This window comes from Stegostoma tigrinum, chromosome 3 (assembly GCF_030684315.1).
Source record: "Stegostoma tigrinum isolate sSteTig4 chromosome 3, sSteTig4.hap1, whole genome shotgun sequence".
Lineage (NCBI taxonomy): Eukaryota > Metazoa > Chordata > Chondrichthyes > Orectolobiformes > Stegostomatidae > Stegostoma > Stegostoma tigrinum.
Genome location: NC_081356.1, coordinates 22,517,020 through 22,530,751, shown reverse-complemented (window position 1 = coordinate 22,530,751; position 13,732 = coordinate 22,517,020).

The following is a 13,732-nucleotide window of genomic DNA, read 5'->3' as shown; positions in this document are numbered from 1 at the left end:
AAATGAACTGCATTCACAAATTATACAACACATAGACTTTTATTCCAGAGGTGAACAGAGAAGGAAGAGGTAGTTGGGAAGAGTTCTGAGCAAGGGTCACCGGAGACCCGAAACATTAACTCTATTTTTTCCTTCACAGATGCTCCCAGACCAGATGAGCTTTTCCAACAACTTTGTTATCATTGGGAAGAGGATGGGTATATCGGCACAGAACAATATGAGGAAATGATCAGAGATTGTCTTATTATTGATAGTAAAGATGGCAACAATGACGTGAGATGATAAGATTGAAGGAATGTCTTACACGTTGAAAGGAAAGTTCATTGGAAGGAGAAACTTAAGGAGGCAAGATGGAGAGAAACCTGAGAGGAGACAGAGCAGGATGAGTTGAGGTGAACAACAATGAATCAAATATAAAATCAGATCTCCCTTTCACTGCCCTGACAATATACCTCAAAATCATTCTCCAAACATTTCACTACTATACCACTGTGACATTTTAATTTCCTGCACTGTCAGTTGTTACAATCTCTCTGCATGATTCTATTGAGTTATTGACAGTGGAAGGATATAATAAAAGTCATGGCATTCTTATAATGCACTATGTCAACTGCAAACTGTCAAATTAATTTTACATGATCAACCTCTGATAATGCAGAATTATTGACTAAAATTTACCATTTGTATTGTTAGGAGGGGAATGCACTAAGTCTTCATATGATATGTGTCCACAGGATATTTTACCAGGGGTTTTATCCATTATTTTACGAGAAATTTGAATTGTTTATTCAATGTGTATCTATTTCCTCTGCTTTGGATTCTCTTAGGAACTACTGACTTCATGAGACATTCAACACCTGAAACTGTGTTTTGTAACATGACATCAGGAACAACAGGTCAATATTTGATATGCTTGCTTGAAGATAATGCATAGAATGTACCAAAAAGGAAAAGGTTTGTAACAGATGTATTGAAGATATGACAGAAAATTCACTTTTAAAAATAAATTGATTCCTATTTACTCTATTATAGATAAATGGCTGGATGTTCGTGTACAATCAGAAATGAAACTGGAGACAGACAGAGACTTAAAACTACCAGTTCCAGACAGTGTGCCAGTTTCCCAATGCCAATCTTGGCACCAGCCATGTTCATAATGGTTGATGGGCAAGTAAAATGTATAGAAATAGGAGACAGAGAAAGCCATTTGGCTTCTTGAGCCAGCTTCATCACCAGTGAAATCATGGTTAATTTCTTAATGGCTGACATTTCACTTAGCTGTCAATCCCTCTAGCCTTCGACTCAGTGGCAGATCAAAAATATGTGTAGTAGAGGCTAAAATGAATTCATACATATAAATATCAAAATTAGGCACTAATAAAGCACTTTGGCCCTTGAGGCTGTTCTGCCATTCAGTAACATCAAGTTTGATCTATTTACTCTAGATTTCTGACTACCCTGCTAATATTTCACTCCGTTCTTTAGTAAAAATATACTTAAATCTGCCTTAACAAAAAAATCAGACCAACTCAATTACGTCCCATACTAAATTTGAAATCCAAAATTTTATAAAGTACTCCAAATGTCCTGAATGGTTGGGACTACTCTATCCTCCTTCTAATAAAGGCCATGAATCCATTTGGCTTCCTAATTAATTATTGCACTACATACTAACAAAGAACATAGAACATAGAACATAGAACAATACAGCACAGAACAGGCCCTTTGGCCCTCGATGTTGCGCCAACCTGTGAACTCATCTAAGTCCCTCCCCATACACTATCCCATCATCATCCATATGCTTATCCAAGGACTATTTAAATGCCCCTAATGTGGCTGAGTTAACTACTTTGGCAGGTGTTCCATGCCCTTACCACTCTCTGAGTAAAGAACCTGCCTCTGACATCTGTCTTAAATCTATCACCCCTCAATTTGTAGCTATATCCCCTGGTACAAGCTGAAGTCATCATCCTCGGAAAAAGACTCTCACTGTCCACCCTATCTAATCCTCTGATCATCTTGTATGTCTCTATTAAATTCCTTTTTAGCTTCCTTCTCTCCAATAAGAACAGACCCAAATCCCTCAGCCTTTCTTCATAAAGCCTGCACTCCAGACCAGGCAACATCCTGGCAAATCTCCTCAGCACCTTTTCCAATGCTTTCACATCCTTCCTGTAATGGGGCGAACAGAACTGCATGCAATATTCCAAATGAGGCCGTACTAACGTTTTGTACAGTTGCAGCATTGCATCACAGCTCCGGAACTCAATCCCTCTACTATCAACCTGGGTGGCAATTTTCAGGGATCTATGTACATGGACACCAAGATCCCTCTGCACATGCACACTAAAAAGAATCCTTCCATTGACCCGGTATTCTGCCTTCCTATTTTTCCTCCCAAAGTGAATCACCTCACATTTATCCATATTAAACTCCATCTGCCACCTTTCAGCCCAATTCTGCAGTTAATCCAAGTCCCCCTGCAACCTGCAACATTCTTCCACACTATCCACCACTCCACTGACTTTAGTGTCATCTGCAAACTTACTAACCCAACCACCTATGCCTGCATCCAAGTCATTTATAAAAATGACAAACAGCACTGGTCCCAAAACAGATCCTAGAGGCAAAAGGATTTTGTCATTTTTGTGTGAAAACATTCAGATCCCTTTGGACAACAGCATTCTATTGTTTCCTTGCATTTCGTAACAATAATAATAACCATAAAAGACTCAATAGTATGGAAAATCAAGAGATAAAAGAAAAGATGGAACCTCAACCAATTAAAATCACTGGAGAATAAGAACTTACAAACTTAATTGAAAGAGGAGCTGAGAAGCCCTCTGGACCTTATAACCTACACCTGAAGGTTTGTAAAGAACACTTCACAGATAAAATGGAGGGGTTGGCTATAATCTTCCAATACTTTGTGCTTCTGGAAAGGTTCAGCAGATTCAAAATTCAAAATATATCACTTCTATTCACAGCAGGCTGGAGATCATAATCTCAAACATAAGGCTTGTTGATTGTCAGAAAAGCCCATCTGGCTCACACATGTTATTTAGGGAAGGAAACTGTTGTCCTTACCTGGTCTGGCTTACATGTGACTACAGGCGCACAGCAGTGTGGTTGACTCTACACTGGGTTAGGGATGGGTAATAAAACCTGGCCTAACTGGTGATGCCCTCGGCTTACGAATGAATAAAAAGAAATGTTGCAAATCATGATTCTGTGTGGCTTGGAGGGGAATTCACAAGTGATGCTGCAGAAAAGCTTTTATTGCCCTTTTCCTCCCAGATGGTGGAGGTCATGAGATTGGAAGATGCTGTTGCAGGACCCTTCATAATTTGCTGTTATACATCTTTTGTACAGTATATATTGCCACCATTGTTCATTGATGAAGGAGGGAGTGAATATTTAGTTGGTAAATGCCTTGCCAATTGAGAGGGCTGCTTTTTCCTGGTTGATGTCAAGAATGTGGGGAGCATTCTATCACATGCCTTAATTGTGCCTTGTAGATGATTGACAGGCTTTGGGAGTCAGGAGCTGATTTAGTTGGATCAGAATTCCAAGCCACCAACCTGCTGGTGAAGCCAAAGCATTTAGATTCTAATCAATTGTAACCAGCTTCAACTACTCCAATTCGTAGAATTGATTGGTGGTAATGCCATTGAATGTCATAGCGAAGTAAATTGATGCTCTCTTGTCGGAGATAGCCATTGCATGACACTTGAGAAGCATGAGTGTTACTGGGCAATTGTCAGCTCAGATTGAATATTGTCAAGCTCTTGTTGCATACAGGAATGATTATGTTCCACCAAATATAACCAACTCCACTTATCTTACCACTTTCCTGTTTCTACGTCTGCTTATTATCTATTATAGAGCTCAACGGTTTTTAAAAAAATAATTTATTTGATTATGTTAGTCTATCTTACTTCTAAGTTCATTTAATAGACTAATATGCGTAGCTTCTGAATGCTACACTAAACAGAAGCTACCAGAAAGACTTACAAAGTCAGAGTTTTGAACATGTTTAGAAGGTAAATGAAGAGATATCTTAAAGCACGGTAAATGAAGCTGTTATCAACTTAAACTAGTGTCATCCCTGCAGTGCTCTGAGAAAAATCAGATATTTAAAATATACAACCACCAGTGAATACATTGCAGCAACTGCCAAAGCCATGACCTCTTTTAAAGAGACGCACCCATTGAAAATTGTGACTTGAGCCTGTTTCAAAAGAAATCCACATTCAGTTTCCTGCCCCTGAAGGCATAATTGCACAAAATGAAGCACTTCAGTTAAGTTCATGCTTCAAGTCAGTTAGTCGATTTTCCTGCTGTATCTTTGGATCTCTGTGAGTTTAATTCTCTGAAGTGCTCAATCAATTTCCTTTAGAAATCTGATTGTCTTTACTTCCATCACTCTCGTAGACGGTAGTTTCAGGTGATGATTGCATGCAGAGTAAAAGCATTCTTCCTCTCATTTTTTCTATATCACTTGCACAATTCCTTAAACCTATACTTCCGAGTAATTGTCCCATCAACTCATGACTCTGTGACTCATTATTCTGTTCATAAGCCAATTTTTAAATTTCAAGCAGACAATGACCCTTCCAGCATCTGATCCTCAATTATATTTACCAGTCTTTCATTTTGTACTTTATCAAATACTTAAAATTCAATTAAGTTAATCAAGCTCAATCTGCTTTTTTTTTAAACAATTTGCATTGGCAGTTTTTCTTCCAGATGGTACAGGTCATAGGATTGGAAGGTGTTATTGTAGGACCCTTCATAATTTGCTGTGGTACATCTTGTGTATAGTATATACTGTCATCATTGTTCATTGATGGAGGAGGGTCTCCAATCACCTATTATTTTTTCCTGTCTTGTTTCTTCATAGCTTTACACATGGTCAAGTTCATATTGAATTGAAAAAAGCACATCTTTTAAAAATTCAGATTGACCACTGGAGCAAAACTAAAGGAATTTATTCACCCTTTCAGCCTTAATCAGAACAGATACATTATATTTTATGTTTCTACCCTTCATTCTAAACAATCTCCATTTGACTCTTTTCTCCTCCCACTCACTTTTTGCCTCTTAAAGTAAATCACTCTTGAGACACCTGTCTCCACTTGAAAGGTGAGATAAATGTAAGTAATTGTAGCTGTTTACTGTGAATTTAATGTTTTTAAAGCTGCTCAATAGCTGAAACAAGACAAATTTGGAGCCACAGGCTGTTTTCTAGAATATTTTTAAGCACTGTCAGCACAATGTAAAGATTAAAGCTTCAATGTGCTCTTATTGAACCCGCAAAACCTAAAAACAATTACCTCAGAAGCTCTTGGGAGCCATTCTGAGCTTAGGTTCAAAACAAATTTTGAAACTGATACGAGTGAGATTAGGTTAGTTTGGAATAATTCATTTACCTTGACATACTATGGATAGAGAAACAGAAGTTAATGTTTCCAGTCAATGACCTTTTAGCAGTTTCTACTTTTACTTCAGATTTCCAATATTTGCAGTATTTTACAATTATTGATGACACTGGTGTTCAGATAATCAGTTTCAAATTGCACAAGGAAGCCTCATTTCTCAAATTATTGAATTAAATTTCAAGTGCATGTGTACAAAGGTGGCTATTCAACTAATCTTGAGCATGACAAGAACCTATTTTGGGTGTGTTGGACGTTGGCCCTTTAGCCCAACAAGTCCACACCAACCCTCAGACCATCCCACCCAGATCCCCTAATCTATACATCCCTGAACACTATGGACAACTTAGCATGGCCAATCCACCTAGCCTGCACATCTTTGGACTGCGGGAGGAAACTGGAGCACCCGGAGAAACACATGCAGACATGGAGAGAATGTGCAAACTCCACACAGACAGTCGCCCGAGGGTGGATTCGAACTCGGGTCTCTGGCACTGTAAGGCAGCAGCGCTAACCACTGAGCTTGTATGTCTGGACGTCTGGACTTCATGTTTCCTGTTAGGCTGTTTGAATCTTCTATGCAAAAGAAGTGATTAATTTTTTGAAAAGGCCTAAATGCAGCAAGACCTGGGCAATATTCAAACTTGGGCTGAAAAGTGGCAAGTAATAGTCACAATACTCAAAAGCCAGGCAATGACTATGTCCAAAAAGAGAGAATCTAATCAATGCCCCAAGGCATTTAATGGTGTTACCATCACTGGCTTCTCCCATCACCAACATCCTGAGGGCTTACCATTGATCAGAAACTCAATTGGATTTGTTACGTAATTGCAGTGGCTACAAAAGCAGGTCAGGGGCAAGGAATCCTGCAGCAAATAGCTCCCTTTCTGATTGCCCAAAGCCTGGCCACCACCTACAAGGCACAAGTAAGGAATATGATGGAATATTCCCCATTTTCCTGGATGAGTCCATGTCCAACAACACTCCGAAAGTTTGACACCATCCACATCAAAGCATCCTGCTTGATAGGCACCTCATGCTCAAGCACCTATTCTATTTGCCACTGGTGCTATGTAGCAGCGGTACATACAATCTATAAATGTAGTGAAGAAATTTACCAAAGCTCCTCAGACAGTGCCTTCCAAACCCATAGACATTTCCATCTAGAAGCACACAAACTCATGGCAACACCATCACCTGTAAGTTCCACTCCACTCACCATCCTGACTTGGAAATATATCACTGCTGTGCCAGTGTCCTCACTAATGGCATTGTGGCTGTATCTACAAGAGTTCAAGAAGCCAGTTCACCACTATCCGTTCAAAGGAAACTAGGAATAGGCAATAACTATATCCACATCACAAGCATTAATAATAACAAAACCCCCAACATGGCACAATCACCAGTGAGTATAAAATAACTGAAATAACTCCACCCCAAGGCTGGTATCCAAACATCATGTCACCCTCTATTAACACAAGAACAGTCCTTGGCTGTAGTACTGCCTCATACAGAGTCAGACACCAGAGTGTCAGTATCTCTGATACTCACCCTTTTTATATGTCTGCCAGGGCTCCCTGATTTGACAAGGCTAACAGCCCCAATCAGTGAGTGGGCAAATGCATAGCAGATATAGATAAATGTGACTTTATCAGCTTTGGAAGCAAAATTAGAAAGGCAGATTATTATGTGAAAGACAATAGATTGGGGAAGGAGATGCGCAATGAGACCTGAGTTTCCAAATACACCAGTCACTGAAGCATACAGGTGTGTCAGGCAGTGAAGAAGGCGAATGTTGGCCTGATAGCTGGAGGAGTTGATGACAGGGCAGGGACGTCTAAAATGTTTAACCTTTATCCTTAAACTATGACCTCAGGTTCTGGAGTCCCCACCATCGGGAATATTCTTCCTGCATCCAGCTGATACAGTCCTGTTAGAATTTTCTGAATTTCCATGAGATCCCCTCATTCTTCTGAATTTCAACGAATACAAAACTAAATGACTCAATCTTTCCTCATATGTAGTCCTATCATCCCTGGAATCAATTTGGTAAACATTTGCTGCTTTCCCTCTAAAGCAAGAACATCCTTCCTTAGATAAGGTGACAAAAACTGCTCACAATTACTCAGGTGTCATCTCACCAATGTCCTGTATAATTGCAGCAAGACTTCATTGTTCCTGTACTTGAATCCTCTTACTATGATGGCCAAAGTTTAGTTTGCCTTTTTTATTGCCTGCAGACAACGACATTTGGGTCCCTTTGAGCACTTCCCTTTCTCAATTTACAAAACTTGATAATCACAGAACGCCTACAATGTGGAAACAGGCTCTTTGGCCCAACAAGACCACACTGACCCACAGAGCATCCCACCCTGATCCATCCCCTCTATAACCCACCTAATCTACACATCACTGAACATGATGGGCAATTTAGCATAGTCAATCCACCTAACCTGCACATCTTTGGACTGTGGGAGGAAACTGAAGCACCCAAATGAAACCCACGCAGACACGGGAGAATGTGCAAGCTCCACACTGACAGTCGCCTGCGGGTGGAATTGAACCTGGATCCCTGGCACTGTGAGGCAGCAGTGCTAGCCACTGAGCCACGGTGCTGCCGTCCAATTTTTGCTTTCAAAATGGATAACTTCACATTTCTCCATATTATTCCGCATCAGCCATGTGTTTGCCCATCCACTTATCTGTTCAAATGACTTTGCACTATCTGTGCATCCTCCTCATAGCTCACCCTTCAACCCAGCTTTGGGTTTTTTGCAATTTTTGAGATTTTCCACTCAGTTCCCTCATCAATGTCATTTACACATAATGTGAATAGCTGGGATTGTCGTTCTGATCCCATAGTGCCCTACTAGTCACTGCCTGCAATTCAGACAAAAACCCATTCATTCCTCTTCTTTGTATCCTGTCCATAAAACAAACATTTTACAAATTAAGCTCTTATGTGGGACCTTGTTGAGTGGTTTCTGAAAGTCCAAACCAACCACACCCACCGACTCCCCCAATCAACTCAACTAGTGACATTTTCAAAGAATTCCGGCAGATTTGTCCAGCATGGTTTCCCTTTTGTAGATCCATGCTGACTATGTCTGATTCGAACATAGTCTTCTGTGTGCTGTGCTATAAAATCCTTGATAATGGATTTTAGCATCTTCCCACTATCAGCTGTAGACTCACAGGTCTATAATCCTGTTTTCTCTCTAGCTCCCGTTTTTAATAGCGGGGTTACATTCGGCAAATTCCAATCTGTAGGAACTGTTTCTGAGTCTAAAGAATCATCGAAGCTGACAACTACCAATGTATCTATTATTTCTAGGAACTAAAACAGAAGTTGCTGGAAAAGATCAGCAGGTCTGGCAGCGTCTGTGAAGAAAATGTCAGAGTTAATGTTTCAGGTCTGGTGACCCTTCCTCAAAACTGTCCTGAGGAAAAGTCACCAGACCAGAAATGTTAACTCTGATTTTTTTCTTCACAGATGCTGCCAGACCTGCTGAGCTTTTCCAGCAAATTCTGTTTTTGCTCCTGATTCACAGCATCTGCAATCTTTTTGGTGTCCATTATTTCTAGAGTCATTTCCTTAAATTCTCTGGCATATAGATTATTCACCCTTGGGTATTTATCAGCCTTCAATCCCATCAATTTCTCCAACATCATTTCATGGTTAATATAGATTTTCCTCAGTCCATCCTTCTTGCTTTACCCTGTGATCGCTAACATCTCCAGTACATTACTTACGTCCTCCTTTGTGAAGACAGAAGTAAGTACGAATTTTATTTATCAGCTACTTCTTTGTTCCTCATTTTACATTCCCTGTTTCTAACTGTAAAGGACATACATTAGTTTTCACCATACCTTTTTCTCGACAAAGCTATAGAAACATTTGCAGTTAGCTCTGACGTTCTTCGCAAGTTTACTCTCATACTCTATTTCCCCCTCATAATCAATACCTTGGTCCTCTTTTGCTGACTTCTAGTCTGCTCCTAATTCTCAGTTCTACTATTCTTCTTCTTACTAATTCGTCTGTGTCCATTTTTTTATTTTTGCATCTAATATTATCTCTAATGTCTCTCGTAAGTCATAGTTTGGCTATTGTTCTCTTTGCACTTTTGCAGCAGACAAGAATAAACAATTTTTGTAGCCACATAACTTGTGCAAGTATTTTCCCTGCTATGTACTGGTAATGAGATTTCTCAGTGTGTGGTGCAAATTAACTGATTTCTCTTCCTTTTATAAAAATGCTTAATTGGTACATCTTCCAGTTGCTGAGGAACAGCTCCCTGGTTCTATTTTACCTGTAATTATTTGGTGATTTTGTCAGTGAATTTGAGCATCTTGTTTTTCTATATTTCATCTGCCTGATCCTGGTGTCTTGCTGCTTGACAGGAGACTAATTGCTTTCATATCAGTCAGTGAGTCGCATTTTGGTTTTAATTAGGGCAAAGTGGGTAATTGCTCATTATTGATTGTTGAGAGATGTTTCAGAACTCTGTCAAACTACTCTGCTCATCTCTTCAGGATTCTGGTTTTGGCTGCAATCAATGTGGCTCCATCAGTGCTGAAAGGAGAATTTCCAGAAATCTGCATTGTGGATTGAAGCTTCTTGAAAACATCTTGGAAGCACTTAGCATTGATCCTGTCTGTTTGTGATTAAACTTCTTCTGTCCTTTTGTTAAGCCAGTAAACCTGTGGTTCATAATTTTGATTTGATGATTTTATGAATGTTGTTGGAAGTGATTATCCTGGAAGCAGATGAATGGTCGTTTTGAAAGTTCTATGTGAAAAAATGTTACTCACTGAACAGAGTCTAAATATTCCCATTGCTTTTAATCAAAGTGATTAGATTACCTACAGTGTGGAAACAGGCCCTTCAGCCCAACAAGTCCACACTGCCCCTTGAAGCATCCCACCCAGACCCAACCCCTGATAACCCACACGCCCCTGAACACTACAGGCAATTCAGCATGGCTGATCCACCTAGCCTGCACATCTTTTTAGACAGTGGGAGGAAACCAGAGCACCTGGAGGAAACCCACACAGACAGTAGTCTGAGGCTGGAATTGAATCTGGGTCATGGGTGCTGTGAGGCTGCAGTGCAAACCACTGAGCCACCTTGCAGCCCTGATCTTATTGTTCATGGGTAGAGTGTGTCTCTGAAGGCTATGCTGTTATCCACAAGCTGTGAGAAACAAATTTCAGACCAATGAGTTGCCAATCCAGGTTTTCTATGAAGATTTCCCTCACAGTCTCCATTTTGAGTCTTGAAATGTTGAACCTTTGTTAACATTTTCCCTCCTCGAGAAATCGCTTGGGCTAAATATGGACATTGAACTTTGGCACAAAAAGACTTTGGGTGGTTCAACAATCTGCTTGACACAAAGAAATGTAATTTCTCCATTGACCTGTGAACAACAATCTTTTCTGAAGCAGCACTCTTTGGCTGATAAAAATCCCGTTCTGGTTTCAGTGCTGTGTACGATTGGCACATGTTAGAAATTCTGCCCTGTACTTTGGATATCAGTTCTGCCAGTAATGCATTCATGAAAATAAATCCACTATGATCCTGGCCACTGGAATCATCTCAGATCCCTTGGATAGATTCATATTGCTATTAGTCTAACTTAGTAATACCAAATGGGGAAGGATACTCATAATAAGCCTTTGGCAGAAGTAAAGTTATCTCGATAAACAGAATAATTTCATTATTGAGTCCAGCTGGTTCTGCCATAACGTGTGGTTCTTCAATGTTAATTAGCTTTAAAGTGATTGAGGAATTTGGACTGCTATTTGTAGAATGCAATTTTTCTTTACCTGCATTAACTATAAAATGATTCCAGCCCCAATAGTTTAAAAGGCGCACCTATTGCATGCAATTTTCTTATAATGCAAGATTGCATGAGAACAGAACTATTGCGTTATATCAGAATGGACTATAGTTAATAGCTTGTTATGTTACATCTGAGTTACATGAGGGTCCTTTAGAAGACCTCTGACTATACTAAATAGTAGGCACGCATTACTATTGGTTACATATATTTAGATGCAGGATCATGTGCTATGATTTCTGCTGCAGCCAACTCCATGATGCTGAATACAGCCTCTCTCAAAAGAGGCAGCAGTGCATGAGTGTTGCAATATATTTAGTCATGTACTTGCCACCTTTAAAAAACTGAAAGCTTGTATAGGTTGCAAGGTGTAAGTGTGAGGTTGGTATGGCTGATGAGTGTGAGGTAGGGAACCTGAATATTCAGCCTGAGTCCTGACTGCTATGGACTGTTGATGTGAAACTGATGGTTATGTGAAGTTTTGGTGGTGGATGTCATTTGAAGACATCCTTTCTGGACATCTGCTTCAAGAACTTCTCAGAGTATGCCTTGTGAGCCTCCTAGCCATCTGCAAAATGATGGTTGCTCTCTTCCTGTGGACCTTCAGCACCGAGGCCTCCGTGGTTGGATTAATTAAAATAAGAATCTTTTTTCCTGGGGCTTGCTCATATTACATCTTCTCCTCACAGATATTTGTATCACAAAAATGCACCAGTAGCATCTTGTGTGACAAAAGTGGCCTTGCTTTCAGAGCTGAAACATGCATTGCTGAGCTTCTTTTGAACTTCCAACCAAGCAGCAGTGATTAATATTATAGTGTTACAAGCATTCAAATGAAAATATGGCACAAAATGCTTGCATACCAACTACTTAAATGGGTCAGGATCTGAACTGACTGTGAAACCTAACGTCTGCAATGCAAAAAGTAAGGCAATAACATTACTTTTGTCCATGAAATAAAACCCCAAAACTTGTGAAACTTCTGATCTGTCAACATCAGCCAAAAGAAAAGATCAATTTAATTTAGCCAACTCATTTTTATATCTCTGGGTGATGTGCCTCCCTAAAGATACATTGAGATTTGGTAGCCTGTCTGTCATTTCCTCAGTTTCAGTTATAGAATGGCTTAAGCCTGTTTTTTGGAGCACAAGTTAATGTTAGTGACTCTAATCTGTATTTTGCCAATGAGGAGGTGGAGCAGTGCGCAACATCTGGGGTCCTCAGCCCAAGAGTCCAGAGTTTGTTTACTCCATCTGCTTTACTTTTCTTTCAGTGCTTTTTTTCGTAAAATGTTTCCGTTTATTATGGCACCTTATCTTCTTTTAATGACGTCAGCAGAAGGCATCTTCTCCCAGCCCGGGGTCAAAGAGGAGGTGGCTTCCAATGGCCCAGAATAGAAGTATAGACCTACTAAGTGGTGGGGCTGTATCCTGGTGTGGCAGTCTTGTTCAGGGGGTGTGGCCTTGGCCTAGAGTGGTGTTCTTGTCCCCATGTGGAGGTCTCTTCCCATGGTGGTGGTCTCGTTTGGCAGCCTCCGGGTATTCCAGCAACCCACTGTAGAGATCTCATCCCAGCATGGGGGTCTTGTCTCATTATGGTGGCCCAGTCTCAGTCCAGTCCTTGCGTGTCAGTTTCAGCCCAGTTTTCCAAAGTACCTCAAACCCAGGAGTCTCTAATTGAACTGTGATGCACTTTTATTTTTTTCTCTTGTTACTTATGATATCTGTCATTAATTTGTGATATGGTGACTTATAAAACTTCTCTCAGTTTTTTTCTGTAAAACTACACATGCCAATAATTTGCTATTCTCTGATATTCAACCTATTTTGTTATAGAGGGAAAGGTTGTTTTGGAGGATTTTAAAAATAGGGAAAAATAGGTTGGCAAAACTGAGAAATGTCAGAGAGGTTTCAAGAGCACAGTACTGAAAGTGAAGGTACCACTGCTGATGTTAGAGTAAAGGTGGCAGGGAAGGAAGAAAACATCAGAGCTGGGGGAGCAGAAGGAACTTGTGATGAAATTCTGAAGGAGGAGATTGATGAGATAGAATAAATATACACTCGTGTGCTTTGGTCAGAGATAGTAGGAACTGCAGATACTGAGGTCAGTGCGCCATACTACAACTGTGCCTCTCTTGTCTGCAGGTTTTATGGTGAGGTTAACTGTTCCCGTTGTGGCTTCCTCTACATCAGGGAAACCAAGCGGAGGGTTGGGGACCACTTTGTAGAACACCTACGCGCAGTTTGCACTAAAAACTCCACCTCCCAGTCAAGAACCACTTTAACTCCCCCTACCATTCCTCAGACGACAGGTCCATCCTGGGCCTCCTGCAGTGCCACAATGATGCCACCCAAAGGTTGCAGCAACAGCAACTCATATGCTGCTTGGGAACCCTGCAGCCCAATGGTATCAATGTGGACTTCACCAGCTTCAAAATCTCCCCTTACCCCACCC